This window comes from Rattus norvegicus, chromosome 11 (genome assembly GCF_021556685.1).
Source record: "Rattus norvegicus strain SHRSP/BbbUtx chromosome 11, alternate assembly SHRSP_T2T, whole genome shotgun sequence".
NCBI classification, from domain to species: Eukaryota; Metazoa; Chordata; class Mammalia; order Rodentia; family Muridae; genus Rattus; species Rattus norvegicus.
The window spans coordinates 22,706,974-22,723,361 of record NC_141544.1 but is presented as its reverse complement, the minus strand read 5'-3'; the positions used below and the strand labels follow the sequence as shown (position 1 = coordinate 22,723,361).

Below are 16,388 nucleotides of genomic sequence, written 5' to 3'. Positions count from 1 at the left end.
TTGGTCCATTGCAATTAGAAGAGATACATTTATTATTGTTATATTCAATCTATTGCATGAAGCCCAAAAAAGAACAAAACTGAAAGACCCAAGTACCTTAAATTCCAAACCTACTTCAAAGCTACAATAATAATGTACTCTGAAGTTAACAATAATGTACTATGAAGTCAACAGCATAAAAACAGATGATCGAACTCACAGAATAGAATGATGAGTCTGGAAATTAACCCATCCGTTTGTGCCCAATCAATTATTGACAAATAGCTGGTTTTATTTAATGAGGAAAGGGCAGCATCCACAATAGATGCTGCTTTCCATGTATAAAAGAATGAATGTTAACTGCAACTTCAAAATATAGACAAACATTAACTAAAATTTAAAACATGATAAATATAAAAGGTACTAGGATAAAATTCTTTTAAGAAAACCTAAAAGTTGTTGTCATAGAAACAGTTTTTACCAACAGTTAATGAAATTACCAAAGGTAGAACATATAGGTTACCAGGGAGTGGGGAGAGTCGACTAAAGACTCATTCCAGATCTTCTTGTAGGACCAGGAGGAAATTTTAGAAATAATGATGATAATTGCACAATAGTATAGGTATAATGTCACTAAATTGTAAGCATAAAATGAATAAAATAGCAAATAGCACATTATTTGTATTATTTTATTATTTTATATATACATATATATAGTGTGTGCGTGTGTGTGTGTGTGTGTGTGTGTGTGTGTGTGCATGTGTGTGTGGGTGCATGCACAGAGTGTGTGCACATGCATGTAGGTTTCTGTGAAGGAAACTGACAAACCCCCGGAAGTGGAGTCAAGGTACTTATAAACTACCCAATAGGAGAGCTGGGAACCCAACTGTGGCTGAGAGCTGTATGTGTACATCATCTCCGAGTCATCTCTTTCAATCCATTATTTAAGCCTTCTTTCTCATAGTGGTACATAACCAATTTTCTCTATAATCTTATACACCAAAATATGTGAATTGCATTGTATGGAATTTTAATATATACCATAAATTGCAGAAGTGTTTTAAAATTATGGCATAGACCAACCAGATAAAAAATTGACAACCTTCAGGAGATCTGGAAAGCATTTTCTTCATGTGCTTTTGCTGGTTTGTTTTCTTTTAAATTTAAACAGTCAGAGTGGACTATCCTACCATTTAAAAATAGTTCAAAATGATTTAAGGAATAATGTTTCATGCCTGGTACTTGAATAGAAACTTAGCTTATGACCACAATTACCAAAAGTGCACCCATATTGCATGTAAAAATAAAACAGGAATATTATTAAGTACTTCATCAAGTGGAAGGAATTTTGTGTTTCTGTAGTGGAATGGATTGACTCAGGCATAACAAGTAGCAGCCCTGAGCTCACGATCGTATATAAAACCTCACTTTGTCTTGGGTTCAGTTCTGTTCCTCTTATAGGACAGTAGCCACTGGTCCTCAGGATTTTGTCATTAATCATTTCTGAAGTTATGCCACTAAAATTTTCAGTAATTTTCCTAAAATTGAAGAAGTGCTCTATTTTTTCACCATGATAAAACTGCAGCGATCGTCTTTTATTCTGTTTCTTCCTAAAGATTCATGAGCTACATTATCTGCGGCTATTTCTGATTTTCCATATTAGGAGTATTCATTTTTCTCCCAATGTATTTTTAATAAGTCCAATAGTGAGGAACACTGCAATTTCAGTTCCTTCAAAGGATGTAACGTGCGTAGCAGCTATGCCTGTCATAACTGCCTCTAAGACTGCAAGAATTTTAACTGACTAGGAGTCGGCTCCTAAGAACTTTCAAGACAGTTCCTTTTGCAGAGACTGCTTCATGGTTGTCTTTCTTTTCTTTTTTTTTTTTTCTTCTTTTTTATTAACTTGAGTATTTCTTATTTACATTTCGAGTGTTATTCCCTTTCCCGGTTTCCTGGCAAACATCCCTCTAATCCCCCCCTCCCCTTCTTTATGGGTGTTCTCCTCCCCATCCTCCCCCCATTACCACCCTCCCCCTCATAGTCTAGTTCACTGGGGGTTCAGTCTTAGCAGGACCCAGGGCTTCCCCTTCCACTGGTGCTCTTACTAGGATATTCATTGCTACCTATGAGGTCAGAGTCCAGGGTCAGTCCATGTATAGTCCTTAGGTAGTGGCTTAGTCCATGGAAGCTCTGGTTGCTTGGCATTGTTGTTCAAATCCTCTAACTTACCCTGACTACTCTCACTGTTATGCAGAAATCCTCGGTAACGTGCACCTTGTGCTTGGTTTCACTAAACATGTCAGTAAATGCAAACGTTCAAACCACCGTAATCCATTCTTACTTACGATGATTTCTGAGCTCTGAACACCACAGGCAAACTTTCCTAAGGCAGAATTTCTCTAAAGTCATACATGTTCCATTCAGTGGCATATGGAAATATCAATTTCATCGTTGGGCTCACAATAACCATGCAAAATAGGATTTGTAGTTGTAGGTGCAAGCTTGGAATATTGCTAGTAAGTTTGTTATCTTTATGGAAATCTCACTGGGAAGAAAACTCATGTGTATGCCTTTCTGGTGCCTAACATTGCTTTCACAGGAAATAGTGTTCACCAAGCTGAAGCTCTTGTGCACCGTGATTTATTGTATTTCATACATGGCTTTTGCCATTACAATCTAATGGTAATAGAACCAGAGTTATCTGGATGCACTAAAGGCCTCATAATATTTTTCTCTGTCTCCTAGGCCCTATTACAATGTATTTGCATCTTACATTTGAAACCTTTTAAGTTAAGTGTTACATATTCATTGGTTGTAAATTATCTGTATCCACTTCAAATAATATGGACAAATCTTATGGCTCCTCTTAGCACCTTAATATATCTTCTTCCTCCCTAGAATCAGGCTAAGCAGTGGTGTATGAGTAGAAACAAGGTCTAGCTTTACTGGGCATTTTTGCACTTGTCATACATGGTTACACACTCACAATAGCACTGTAGCTGTAAAGATAACATAAGCAAGGTTTATTGGAGACTGAAAAGCAGAGATACCTCCAAGTGCATGCCTCCTTCTTTGTCTTGGCGCTGACTAGAAAGGAGGGACGGCGAGACCACAGCTGCGGCTCCTCTGTGCTCAGTGCCTGCTATCAAGTTGGTTTCCTCCTCATCTGATTCAAGATTGCTGGGAAAATGGCTTGTTAAATGACCAAAAATCAATGAAGCAATAAACTTTTGACCCTTGCAATTTCTTCTCTCCTCAGTATACCCCTTGACCTTTGGTAGGTTATTTAGTATTTCTTTCCAAGAGAAATTATGGATTTGGTATGAGGGCGATTCTTGAATAAATGCCAAGGAGGTGTCCTGGTAGTGGGACAAACAACAAGTCACTCTTTGAGATGCTTTTGAGAAGATGGTGACTTCTGCATTCATTTGTAACGTAGGAAATCCAGACTGACTATTTACCATTAGCGGTCTGTGGTAGACATGCCAATATGAGATGTTTCACTGCACTTTGTTTATAAATTAGGCTATATGCTATTAGCCCATGTAAAAGACACGAGACAGATCTAAGAATATCCAGATTTTATTAGCTGTACAGATAATACTGGTTTTATGACGTGCCACTTGGCAATTTTGGCCTTGATTTCTTTTGTGAGTCCTTTTCAAAAAGCCCTTCCTATACCTATATCCTGTGGAATACTGCCTATCTTTTGTTTTGTTTTTCTTTTTTCTAGTAGTTTCAGTGCTTGGGCTTTTATATTTAGGCCTTTGATCCACTTGAAATTAGTGGTTGCACAAGGTGATAGATACAGTTTCAATTATCACATTTGCAGGTTAATGAAATGAACTCAAAAAGATTACATAAGTGACGTAACCCAGACGCAGAAAGAAATATCTCATGTTCTTTTCCATCTGACCTTCCTAGTTAGCATGTAACTACATAACCTGGAGTAACCATAGTAACTTAGTTAGCGTGTGACTACGCGACCTGGGGTGACCATAGTAACCTAGTTAGCGTGTGACTACGCGACCTGGGGTGACCATAGTAACCTAGTTAGCGTGTGACTACGCGACCTGGGGTGACCATAGTAACCTAGTTAGCCTGTGACTACGCGACCTGGGGTGACCATAGTAACCTAGTTAGCCTGTGACTACGCGACCTGGGGTAACCATAGTAACCTAGTTAGCCTGTGACTACGCGACCTGGGGTAACCATAGTAACCTAGTTAGCCTGTGACTACGCGACCTGGGGTAACCATAGTAACCTAGTTAGCCTGTGACTACGCGACCTGGGGTAGCCATAGTAACCTAGTTAGCCTGTGACTACGCGACCTGGGGTAACCATAGTAACCTAGTTAGCGTGTGACTACGCGACCTGGGGTAACCATAGTAACCTAGTTAGCCTGTGACTACGCGACCTGGGGTAACCATAGTAACCTAGTTAGCCTGTGACTACGCGACCTGGGGTAACCATAGTAACCTAGTTAGCGTGTAACTACACAACCTGGAGTAACTATAAAATCTAGAAAAGAAAGAAGAGACCATTTTCAATGGAAGAAGATGGAAGTTGAAAGAAAAACAGAGTGTAGTAGCAGGATGTAAGAAATCTGAAAGATCAAATGGGAAATAGCTTATAAATGGGGAGAGAGATGAGTATAGAAGAGAGGGGAAGGTGATAACTGTACAGATGTCTGAAAATCATACAAACCCACACTATTAGCTACTTAAAATAGCTATAGTGCATGTAAGTTGATGTCTAAATATACATGTGCACATATATTTTAAATGAAAGCTTTATTATGTAAAAGTTTAAATGAAAATTTTCCATCTGGGTTGACAAAGCCATAGACCATCTAACAATAAGCCCAACATTAGGCACGGGAAGCCGCTTTTGAGATATTAGTCATGGTTGTCCAAGATTTTCTTGTCAGTATGTAACGGAATAATTTCTATAGCTGAATAGATCACACATTTTAAGCACAGGGCCTAGAAAATCTTGAGCTGGTATTGATCTGAAAACTTCCCCCTTGAGGACTGGCTTTCATACCAGAAGGTACAATGAAAACTTCCCAGTTAGGTAAGCAACCAACAGTTACTCGCAACGATGACGTCAATGGTCAAGAAAAAAATGATATAATATAACTCTTAAGAGTGCAGTGGCGGCACAGATACCTGGGAATAACCAACAGTTCTCTAACTGGGCTTAAGATTCACTCATCAAGAAGCAAATCATACCAGGTACTAGAAACCTAGTTAACTAGCCAGGGTTAAAGATGTCATGGATCTAGGAAAGAGCCTACACATGCCACTTTCAAAACCAGCATAATCCCTAACTACAGTCTGAGGAATTGTCCCTGTAACCACAGACAATCCTAGTCTCACAGTAAGCAGAAATAGAGCTGATGCCCAGTGAGACCTAATAGGTTGTTTCAGTATAAATTAATTTTTATAAATGTGGGCAGACTCATGTGTAAACTTACAATTAGGCTTACAATCATGTTTTCCTACATTAAAAAGATGTATCCCTGTTGTGGTAAAAAAAAAAAAAATGCCGATCCCGGCCCGCAGCAGCTCTCTGCTCCCAGACCCGGTGAGAGAGAGACCCAACCGCCTGGTCAGGTGGGCACTCCTGAGGCTGCAGAGCGGAAGAGACCACCAACACTGCTCACCCCTGCCCACATCCCTGGCCCAAGAGGAAACTGTATAAGGCCTCTGGGCTCCCATGGGGGAGGGCCCAGGAGCGGCAGGACCCCTGCCAGAGACACCGCCGGACCCTGAAGGATACAGACCGGATAAACAGTTCTCTGCACCCAAATCCCGTGGGAGGGAGAGCTAAACCTTCAGAGAGGCAGACAAGCCTGGGAAACCAGAAGAGACTGCTCCCTGCACACACATCTCGGACGCCAGAGGAAAAAGCCAAAGACCATCTGGAACTCTGGTGCACTGAAGCTCCCGGAAGGGGCGGCACAGGTCTTCCTGGTTGCTGCCGCTGCAGAGAGCCCCTGGGCAGCACCCCACGAGCGAACCTGAGCCTCGGGACCACAGGTAAGACCAAATTTTCTGCTGCAAGAAAGCTGCCTGGTGAACTCAAGACACAGGCCCACAGGAACAGCTGAAGACCTGTAGAGAGGAAAAACTACACGCCCGAAAGCAGAACACTCTGTCCCCATAACTGACTGAAAGAGAGGAAAACAGGTCTACAGCACTCCTGACACACAGTCTAGCCTGACAGTCTAGCCACTGTCAGAAATAGCAGAACAAAGTAACACTAGAGATAATCTGATGGCGAGAGGCAAGCGCAGGAACCCAAGCAACAGAAACCAAGACTACATGCCATCATCGGAGCCCAATTCTCCCACCAAATAAAACATGGAATATCCAAACACACGAGAAAAGAAAGATCTAGTTTCAAAATCATATTTGATCATGATGCTGGAGGACTTCAAGAAAGACATGAACACACTTAGGGAAGCACAGGAAAACATTAATAAACAAGTAAAAGCCTACAGAGAGGAATCGCAAAAATCCCTGAAAGAATTCCAGGAAAACACAATCAAACAGTTGAAGGAATTAAAAATGGAAATAGAAGCAATCAAGAAAGAACACATGGAAACAACCCTGGATATAGAAAACCAAAAGAAGAGACAAGGAGCTGTAGATACAAGCTTCACCAACAGAATACAAGAGATGGAAGAGAGAATCTCAGGAGCAGAAGATTCCATAGAAATCATTGACTCAACTGTCAAAGATAATGTAAAGCGGAAAAAGCTACTGGTCCAAAACATACAGGAAATCCAGGACTCAATGAGAAGATCAAACCTAAGGATAATAGGTATAGAAGAGAGTGAAGACTACCAGCTCAAAGGACCAGTAAATATCTTCAACAAAATCATAGAAGAAAACTTCCCTAACCTAAAAAAAGAGATACCCATAGACATACAAGAAGCCTACAGAACTCCAAACAGATTGGACCAGAAAAGAAACACCTCCCGTCACATAATTGTCAAAACACCAAACGCACAAAATAAAGAAAGAATATTAAAAGCAGTAAGGGAAAAAGGTCAAGTAACATATAAAGGGAGACCTATCAGAATCACACCAGACTTCTCGCCAGAAACTATGAAGGCCAGAAGATCCTGGACTGATGTTATACAGACCCTAAGAGAACACAAATGCCAGCCCAGGTTACTGTATCCAGCAAAACTCTCAATTGACATAGATGGAGAAACCAAGATATTCTATGACAAAACCAAATTTACACAATATCTTTCTACAAATCCAGCACTACAAAGGATAATAAATGGTAAAGCCCAACATAAGGAGGCAAGCTATACCCTAGAAGAAGCAAGAAACTAATCGTCTTGGCAACAAAACAAAGAGAATGAAAGCACACAAACATAACCTCACATCCAAATATGAATATAACGGGAAGCAATAATCACTATTCCTTAATATCTCTCAATATCAATGGCCTCAACTCCCCAATAAAAAGACATAGATTAACAAACTGGATACGCAACGAGGACCCTGCATTCTGCTGCCTACAGGAAACACACCTCAGAGACAAAGACAGACACTACCTCAGAGTGAAAGGCTGGAAAACAACTTTCCAAGCAAATGGTCAGAAGAAGCAAGCTGGAGTAGCCATTCTAATATCAAATAAAATCAATTTCCAACTAAAAGTCATCAAAAAAGATAAGGAAGGACACTTCATATTCATCAAAGGAAAAATCAACCAAGATGAACTCTCAATCCTAAATATCTATGCCCCAAATACAAGGGCACCTACATACGTAAAAGAAACCTTACTAAAGCTCAAAACACACATTGCACCTCACACAATAATAGTGGGAGATTTCAACACCCCACTCTCATCAATGGACAGATCATGGAAACAGAAATTAAACAGTGATGTAGACAGACTAAGAGAAGTCATGAGCCAAATGGACTTAACGGATATTTATAGAACATTCTATCCTAAAGCAAAAGGATATACCTTCTTCTCAGCTCCTCATGGTACTTTCTCCAAAATTGACCATATAATTGGTCAAAAAACTGTCCTCAACAGGTACAGAAAGATAGAAATAATCCCATGCGTGCTATCGGACCACCACGGCCTAAAACTGGTCTTCAATAACAATAAGGGAAGAATGCCCACATATACGTGGAAATTGAACAATGCTCTACTCAATGATAACCTGGTCAAGGAAGAAATAAAGAAAGAAATTAAAAACTTTTTAGAATTTAATGAAAATGAAGATACAACTACTCAAACTTATGGGACACAATGAAAGCTGTGCTAAGAGGAAAACTCATAGCGCTGAGTGCCTGCAGAAAGAAACAGGAAAGAGCATATGTCAGCAGCTTGACAGCACACCTAAAAGCTCTAGAACAAAAAGAAGCAAATACACCCAGGAGGAGTAGAAGGCAGGAAATAATCAAACTCAGAGCTGAAATCAACCAAGTAGAAACAAAAAGGACCATAGAAAGAATCAACAGAACCAAAAGTTGGTTCTTTGAGAAAATCAACAAGATAGATAAACCCTTAGCCAGACTAACGAGAGGACACAGAGAGTGTGTCCAAATTAACAAAATCAGAAATGAAAAGGGAGACATAACTACAGATTCGGAGGAAATTCAAAAAATCATCAGATCTTACTATAAAAACCTATATTCAACAAAATTTGAAAATCTTCAGGAAATGGACAATTTCCTAGACAGATACCAGGTATCGAGGTTAAATCAGGAACAGATAAACCAGTTAAACAACCCCATAACTCCTAAGGAAATAGAAGCAGTCATTAAAGGTCTCCCAACCAAAAAGAGCCCAGGTCCAGACGGGTTTAGTGCAGAATTCTATCAAACCTTCATAGAAGACCTCATACCAATATTATCCAAACTATTCCACAAAATTGAAACAGATGGAGCCCTACCGAATTCCTTCTACGAAGCCACAATTACTCTTATACCTAAACCACACAAAGACACAACAAAGAAAGAGAACTTCAGACCAATTTCCCTTATGAATATCAACGCAAAAATACTCAATAAAATTCTGGCAAACCGAATTCAAGAGCACATCAAAACAATCATCCACCATGATCAAGTAGGCTTCATCCCAGGCATGCAGGGATGGTTTAATATACGGAAAACCATCAACGTGATCCATTATATAAACAAACTGAAAGAACAGAACCACATGATCATTTCATTAGATGCTGAGAAAGCATTTGACAAAATTCAACACCCCTTCATGATAAAAGTCCTGGAAAGAATAGGAATTCAAGGCCCATACCTAAACATAGTAAAAGCCATATACAGCAAACCAGTTGCTAACATTAAACTAAATGGAGAGAAACTTGAAGCAATCCCACTAAAATCAGGTACTAGACAAGGCTGCCCACTCTCTCCCTACTTATTCAATATAGTTCTTGAAGTTCTAGCCAGAGCAATCAGACAACAAAAGGAGATCAAAGGGATACAGATCGGAAAAGAAGAGGTCAAAATATCACTATTTGCAGATGACATGATAGTATATTTAAGTGATCCCAAAAGTTCCACCAGAGAACTACTAAAGCTGATAAACAACTTCAGCAAAGTGGCTGGGTATAAAATTAACTCAAATAAATCAGTTGCCTTCCTCTATACAAAAGAGAAACAAGCCGAGAAAGAAATTAGGGAAACGACACCCTTCATAATAGACCCAAATAATATAAAGTACCTCGGTGTGACTTTAACCAAGCAAGTAAAAGATCTGTACAATAAGAACTTCAAGACACTGAGGAAAGAAATTGAAGAAGACCTCAGAAGATGGAAAGATCTCCCATGCTCATGGATTGGCAGGATTAATATAGTAAAAATGGCCATTTTACCAAAAGCAATCTACAGATTCAATGCAATCCCCATCAAAATACCAATCCAATTCTTCAAAGAGTTAGACAGAACAATTTGCAAATTCATCTGGAATAACAAAAAACCCAGGATAGCTAAAGCTATCCTCAACAATAAAAGGACTTCAGGGGGAATCACTATCCCTGAACTCAAGCAGTATTACAGAGCAATAGTGATAAAAACTGCATGGTAGACAGATAGACCAATGGAATAGAATTGAAGACCCAGAAATGAACCCACACACATATGGTCACTTGATTTTTGACAAAGGAGCCAAAACCATCCAATGGAAAAAAGATAGCATTTTCAGCAAATGGTGCTGGTTCAACTGGAGGGCAACATGTAGAAGAATGAAGATCGATCCATGCTTATCACCCTGTACAAAGCTTAAGTCCAAGTGGATCAAGGACCTCCACATCAAACCAGACACACTCAAACTAATAGAAGAAAAACTAGGGAAGCATCTGGAACACATGGGCACTGGAAAAAATTTCCTGAACAAAACACCAATGGCTCATGCTCTAAGATCAAGAATCGACAAATGGGATCTCATAAAACTGCAAAGCTTCTGTAAGGCAAAGGACACTGTGGTTAGGACAAAACGGCAACCAACAGATTGGGAAAAGATCTTTACCAATCCTACAACAGATAGAGGCCTTATATCCAAAATATACAAAGAACTCAAGAAGTTAGACCGCAGGGAAACAAATAACCCTATTAAAAAATGGGGTTCAGAGCTAAACAAAGAATTCACAGCTGAGGAATGCCGAATGGCTGAGAAACACCTAAAGAAATGTTCAACATCTTTAGTCATAAGGGAAATGCAAATCAAAACAACCCTGAGATTTCACCTCACACCAGTGCGATTGGCTAAGATCAAAAACTCAGGTGACAGCAGATGCTGGCGAGGATGTGGAGAAAGAGGAACACTCCTCCATTGTTGGTGGGATTGCAGACTGGTAAAACCATTCTGGAAATCAGTCTGGAGGTTCCTCAGAAAATTGGACATTGAACTGCCTGAGGATCCAGCTATACCTCTCTTGGGCATATACCCAAAAGATGCCTCAACATATAAAAGAGACACGTGCTCCACTATGTTCATCGCAGCCTTATTTATAATAGCCAGAAAATGGAAAGAACCCAGATGCCCTTCAACAGAGGAATGGATACAGAAAATGTGGTACATCTACACAATGGAATATTACTCAGCTATCAAAAACAACGAGTTTATGAAATTCGTAGGCAAATGGTTGGAACTGGAAAATATCATCCTGAGTGAGCTAACCCAATCACAGAAAGACATACATGGTATGCACTCATTGATAAGTGGCTATTAGCCCAAATGCTTGAATTACCCTAGATCCCTAGAACAAACGAAACTCAAGACGGATGATCAAAATGTGAATGCTTCACTCCTTCTTTAAATGAGGAAAAAGAATACCCTTGGCAGGGAAGGGAGAGGCAAAGATTAAAACAGAGACTGAAGGAAAACCCATTCAGAGCCTGCCCCACATGTGGCCCATACATATACAGCCACCCAATTAGACAAGATGGATGAAGCAAAGAAGTGCAGACCGACAGGAGCCGGATGTAGATCGCTCCTGAGAGACACAGCCAGAATACAGCAAATATAGAGGCGAATGCCAGCAGCAAACCACTGAACTGAGAATAGGTCCCCTATTGAAGGAATCAGAGAAAGAACTGGAAGAGCTTGAAGGGGCTCGAGACCCCAAAAGTACAACAATGCCAAGCAACCAGAGCTTCCAGGGACTAAGCCACTACCTAAAGACTATACATGGACTGACCCTGGACTCTGACCCCATAGGTAGCAATGAATATCCTAGTAAGAGCACCAGTGGAAGGGGAAGCCCTGGGTCCTGCTAAGACTGAACCCCCAGTGAACTAGTCTATGGGGGGAGGGCGGCAATGGGGGGAGGGTTGGGAGGGGAACACCCATAAGGAAGGGGAGGGGGGAGGGGGATGTTTGCCCGGAAACCGGGAAAGGGAATAACACTCGAAATGTATATAAGAAATTCTCAAGTTAATAAAAAAAAAAGAAAAAAAATGCCATAACCGGTTCTCTTGAGAACAGCTCCATGCTGGGTTCTCTCTGACCCGGCGTCCACAAGCCCTTCCAACATGGCACCTTGGTGTTCTAGCACTCATGGGGCCAAATAGAACTAACCATAATTTATCTCTAATTAGTATCTTTCCCTGCAGCTCTCTGCTAGCCGTGAACTCTCTGGTTCTAGCTACTAGGCAAAATCAGGGCTCCAGAAGTCCAGCATGGGTGGGCCTATCTCAGCTCCAAATCACCACAGACTCTGCTCAATTCCCAACAACCCAGTGAAATCTATACTCAATAAAATGCTACCCAGCAATCATATATATATATATATATATATATATATATATATATATATATATATATTTAAATTCTCAATCCAGGATATATCCACACAATAAACTCACAACCAATTGATAAGGATATAAACCTCCCACCTAGATAAGATAAATTTGCCTACAGAAATCCGTCCCAACTACCTTGGCAATCCAAAACCACCTGACTCTGGGTCATCCTTCTCCGTCTCCATCTTGATTCTCCCCTGCTTCTTCCTCTCCTCCTAAAATCTCCATTCCTGCCTCCCTTAACTTGTCATTCAATGACAGGCCTAGTTTAATCTTGTCTGCCTTCACCTGCATAATGACATCAACTTACAGATCCCCTACATTTCCTTAACCTTCAGGATTCGGATAATGAATTATCCAAGGCAGACAATATATTTAAGCCCTAATGATGCATCTGGCTTCTGTAGAGATTTACGGTGTTAGTTTTGTCAGTTTAACCCAAGATACAATCACCTAGGAGATACTCACTGAGAAACTGTGTACATCAGGCTAGCTATCCCATGAGCACATCTGTGGAGCTTGTTAGCCTTAATTGATGTAGAAACAACCACCATTAATGATGGGAACACTTTCTGATACCAGTTCATATAAATAGACATACAAGAGGGGGAGCTATACAATATTCCCTTATTCAATTGATTTTTTTATTTTTTTATTGGATATATTTCTTTATTTACATTCAAGTGTTATTCCCTTTCCCGGTTTCCTGTCTATGAGCTCCTATCTCCTCTCGCCCACTCCCCCATAAGGGTGTCCCCTCCAAGCCACCCCCTTTACCACCCTCCCCCCCTATATCCCCTGCACTGGGATTCCTACCTTGGCAGGACTAAGGGCCTCTCCTTCCACTGGTGCCCCAGAAAGGCCATCCTCTGCTACATATGCTGCTGGAGACATGGGTCAGTCCATGTATAGTCTGGGTAGTGGTTTAGTTCCTGGAAGCTCTGGTTGGTTGGCATTGTTGTTATGGGGTTGCAAGCCCCTTCAGCTCTTTCAATCCTTTCTCTAATTCCTCCAACAGGGATCCCACTCTCAGCTCAGTGGTTTGCTGCTAGCATTTGCCTCTGTATTTGAATCCAAATTAACAAAATCAGAAATGAAAAGGGAGACATAACAACAGAATCTGAGGAAATTAAAAAAATTATCAGATCCTACTATTCGATTGATCTTAACATTTGACCATGAGTTTGTCTACTCTGTTTCTGTGGCTCAAAATTCCCTCATTAATGACATAACCAACTTCTTCAGGCTTCTAACATGGACTTAAGACTATCAGCTCTCTTGAAATCATCTAGCCTTTTGATACCAGACAGAGACTGCTGAGGTATCCAGTATTATGGACTAAGAAAATACTGAATTCCCATCCTCCCCAATATGAGTGAGCCATTGCCTACTGTTCTGACATTATGGTGAAAGTTAATCTTATAATTCCATTTTAATATAAATTAATTCTATCTATTCTGTTCTTCTACAGAACTCTAATACATGGCATTTGATTTCACTCCAAGAGATCTGCTCCTATGTGACTATACTTTAAGTCCTTGCACAAGGCTACTGATTCTGTAGATTATCACTGATTTACTGTCCAATATTTTGTTTAACATGAAATATAGTTTTTCACAGCATCTATCCTCCTTATAGAACTTTTACTTTCTACCAGTGACCAAAAGAGAAAAATATCATAGACTATTGAAATAGGAGCCTAGATGAAGGTACAGTGGATTGACTTCATAGAAGTGAATAGAAAGTAACCTGTTGATAAAATTAACCAAAATTCATAAATCAACACCAGCTCTAGATTTGTTGTATCATGGCATTTTTTGAACTGATTATTTTTAGGCTTACCTTTTCTATGGGATCTATAGCTCAAGAAGCTTAGTAGGAAAAAGCTATACAACCTCTATTCTAATGAAAATCACTTGCTCTTATTAGGGCCAAACTAAAGGGTACTGGCTACTGCTAAACAACTAACTAAAACTTGCAAGTCCAAAGGTCTAGAGGCCATTGGATACCAGTGGAGACTTTAGTTTATTTCTTTTGCTTCTAGTTCTGTTTTGACTCTTGCTTGTTTCCCTACTGCTCTCAACAGAGAGGAAATTAATTTCAAGAATCTGACACTTGTGATCTGAAGCAATTAATACAGTAAGATAGGACTTCTTTCTTTGTTTGGGAAGCTGGTCAAGATGGCACCCTGTTAGTTGCATTCAATAATAAATTTGCTACATTGAGAGGGAGACAGAGACAGAGAGACAGAGAGACAGAAATATTCAGACTTTAATTAAATTTGAAGTATACAATACATTTCCTTAAATTTTCAAGAAGAGTGAACAATTGATAGGACTCCCTATTTCCTGGTAGAAACAGGAAATAAGGAACTTTTATTTAATGGACCATGGATGTCTCTAAGGCAATAGTACATTATTAGCTCTCGTGGCTGGTTGTGTGGCAATGCCTTATTTAGTCACCTGTGCTTAGATGTCAATATTGTAGTGAGAAGAGGTTTGTCAAGGACAACCACTCTCCAAAATCACTAATATCCTAGAATGCTAAGACTTCATCTATCATACTCTATGTCATTCTCAAGTTATCAGACTTTTGGTGATACTTCTGCAAAGCTTTGTAGAGTAAAAATATACTATATAGTTTATTAAGTAGGGCCATCTTGATTTTAAAAATATTATTATTAAAGAATATGTGTAGAAAACCCAAAGATTACATAGGAAAAATCTTTTTGGTACCTGTTTCTTTTATCATTTTCATAAATGCATCATCACATGAACAAGAGTCACTCCTGTATACGTTTTAGTAGTCTGCTCTGTGTCTTCCAATACCATTGGTTAATGACTTTTTAGCAAACCATTGATCTCAATGTCAGATAACTTTTATAGTGTCCTGAATTCCCAGATTCTTTGATGAAGAGAATACATTTTCCCCATTATAATGGGAGGTAACATTATTTTGATATTATTACATTAATAAGTTATTTTCTGATTCATTCATTGAGCTACTAGAAAATGTACCAAAAGACTCACAATTAATTCATCTGATAGTGTGTCATGTAAATACACATGAGCACATTTTAATTAAGAAATGGGATAACGTAGAACAAACCTAGTACATAGTTGTACTTTTCCCATTAGAATGATTAGCCAATTAAAACATGAGTTACTAAAATTCCCTTCAAATATTACCATCTCAGGTTTACATAGACACATTTTTGTTGTTTTTGTTTTGTTTTGGATTTTGTGGGTTTTTTGCATTGTTTTTTGTTTTGTTTTCACTAAAGAGGAAGCCAGATATATTGCAGTTATTCATATGAATAAATTAGACAGAAGGGATGCATTTCTCAGAAACTCCCATTAATCTTATTGGTACTTTCATATTCAAAATGCTTTCTGAATTCCCTCCCTCCATTAACATGTTTCTAGCTTGAGAGACATTTCTAAATTTCTTCTAAGTTTCCTCAAAAGTAATCACTACACGCGGCAAAGTTCCTCTCTGCAATCACACCATTCTTCACTCTGCTTCTTAGATTTTTATACTGTGTGAGATTTCGTAATCCCCTGTCTTCTGTACACATCCATTTCTCAGTACCTCCTTAGTCCAATTTCTTCCTCCTAGTTACTGACAATGTCTTTCCTAAGGAATCCATCACTGTGAGATTTTAATCATGGATTAATTTATTTTTCTGCTATATGCACAAGAGCTGAATGTAACTGAACAGTATCCCACAGTAATCACCTGCTTCATAAAGCCTTGGAGCACTGGCTAGGTGACACAATCTGAGTCATCAGGATATGCACAGACTCCCTTTTTTTCCTTCCTTATTCTAGGGAAGATTATAGCTGAATTTTTCTGTTTCCAATGAGCCAAAGCTTGAAATAGAGTATAATGTGTCCATTCTTGTTTGAGAATTATTATAAAGAATAATTAACCCAACACTATGAATGTAAGAAAAATAAATATAATATTTCTTAAGGAAACTTGAAGGGAGAAAGATTAGCCAAATGGGGCTTATAGGCCATATGTATTTAGTTATCTTTATCCAAGACATGAGTCAATGCTTCACATCAGAAGACAGCTTTTCCTCTTCAGGACAGTGTATCCTGA

At 39.3% G+C, this 16,388-nt stretch overlaps 1 long non-coding RNA gene across 3 annotated transcripts in view; it reads right to left on the bottom strand.

The window, feature by feature from the left end:
- LOC102550021 (uncharacterized) overlaps window positions 1-16,388 on the bottom strand; it is a 133,722-nt gene that overhangs the window by 80,477 nt on the left and 36,857 nt on the right. Inside the window, exon 2 of one of the 3 annotated variants that reach the window (XR_015632888.1) lies at window positions 13,098-13,342. The exons of the other annotated variants lie outside the window; for them this stretch is intronic. This is a non-coding gene — a long non-coding RNA (uncharacterized LOC102550021). The remainder of the gene's footprint in view (window positions 1-13,097; window positions 13,343-16,388) is intronic. 3 annotated transcript variants of the gene reach the window in all.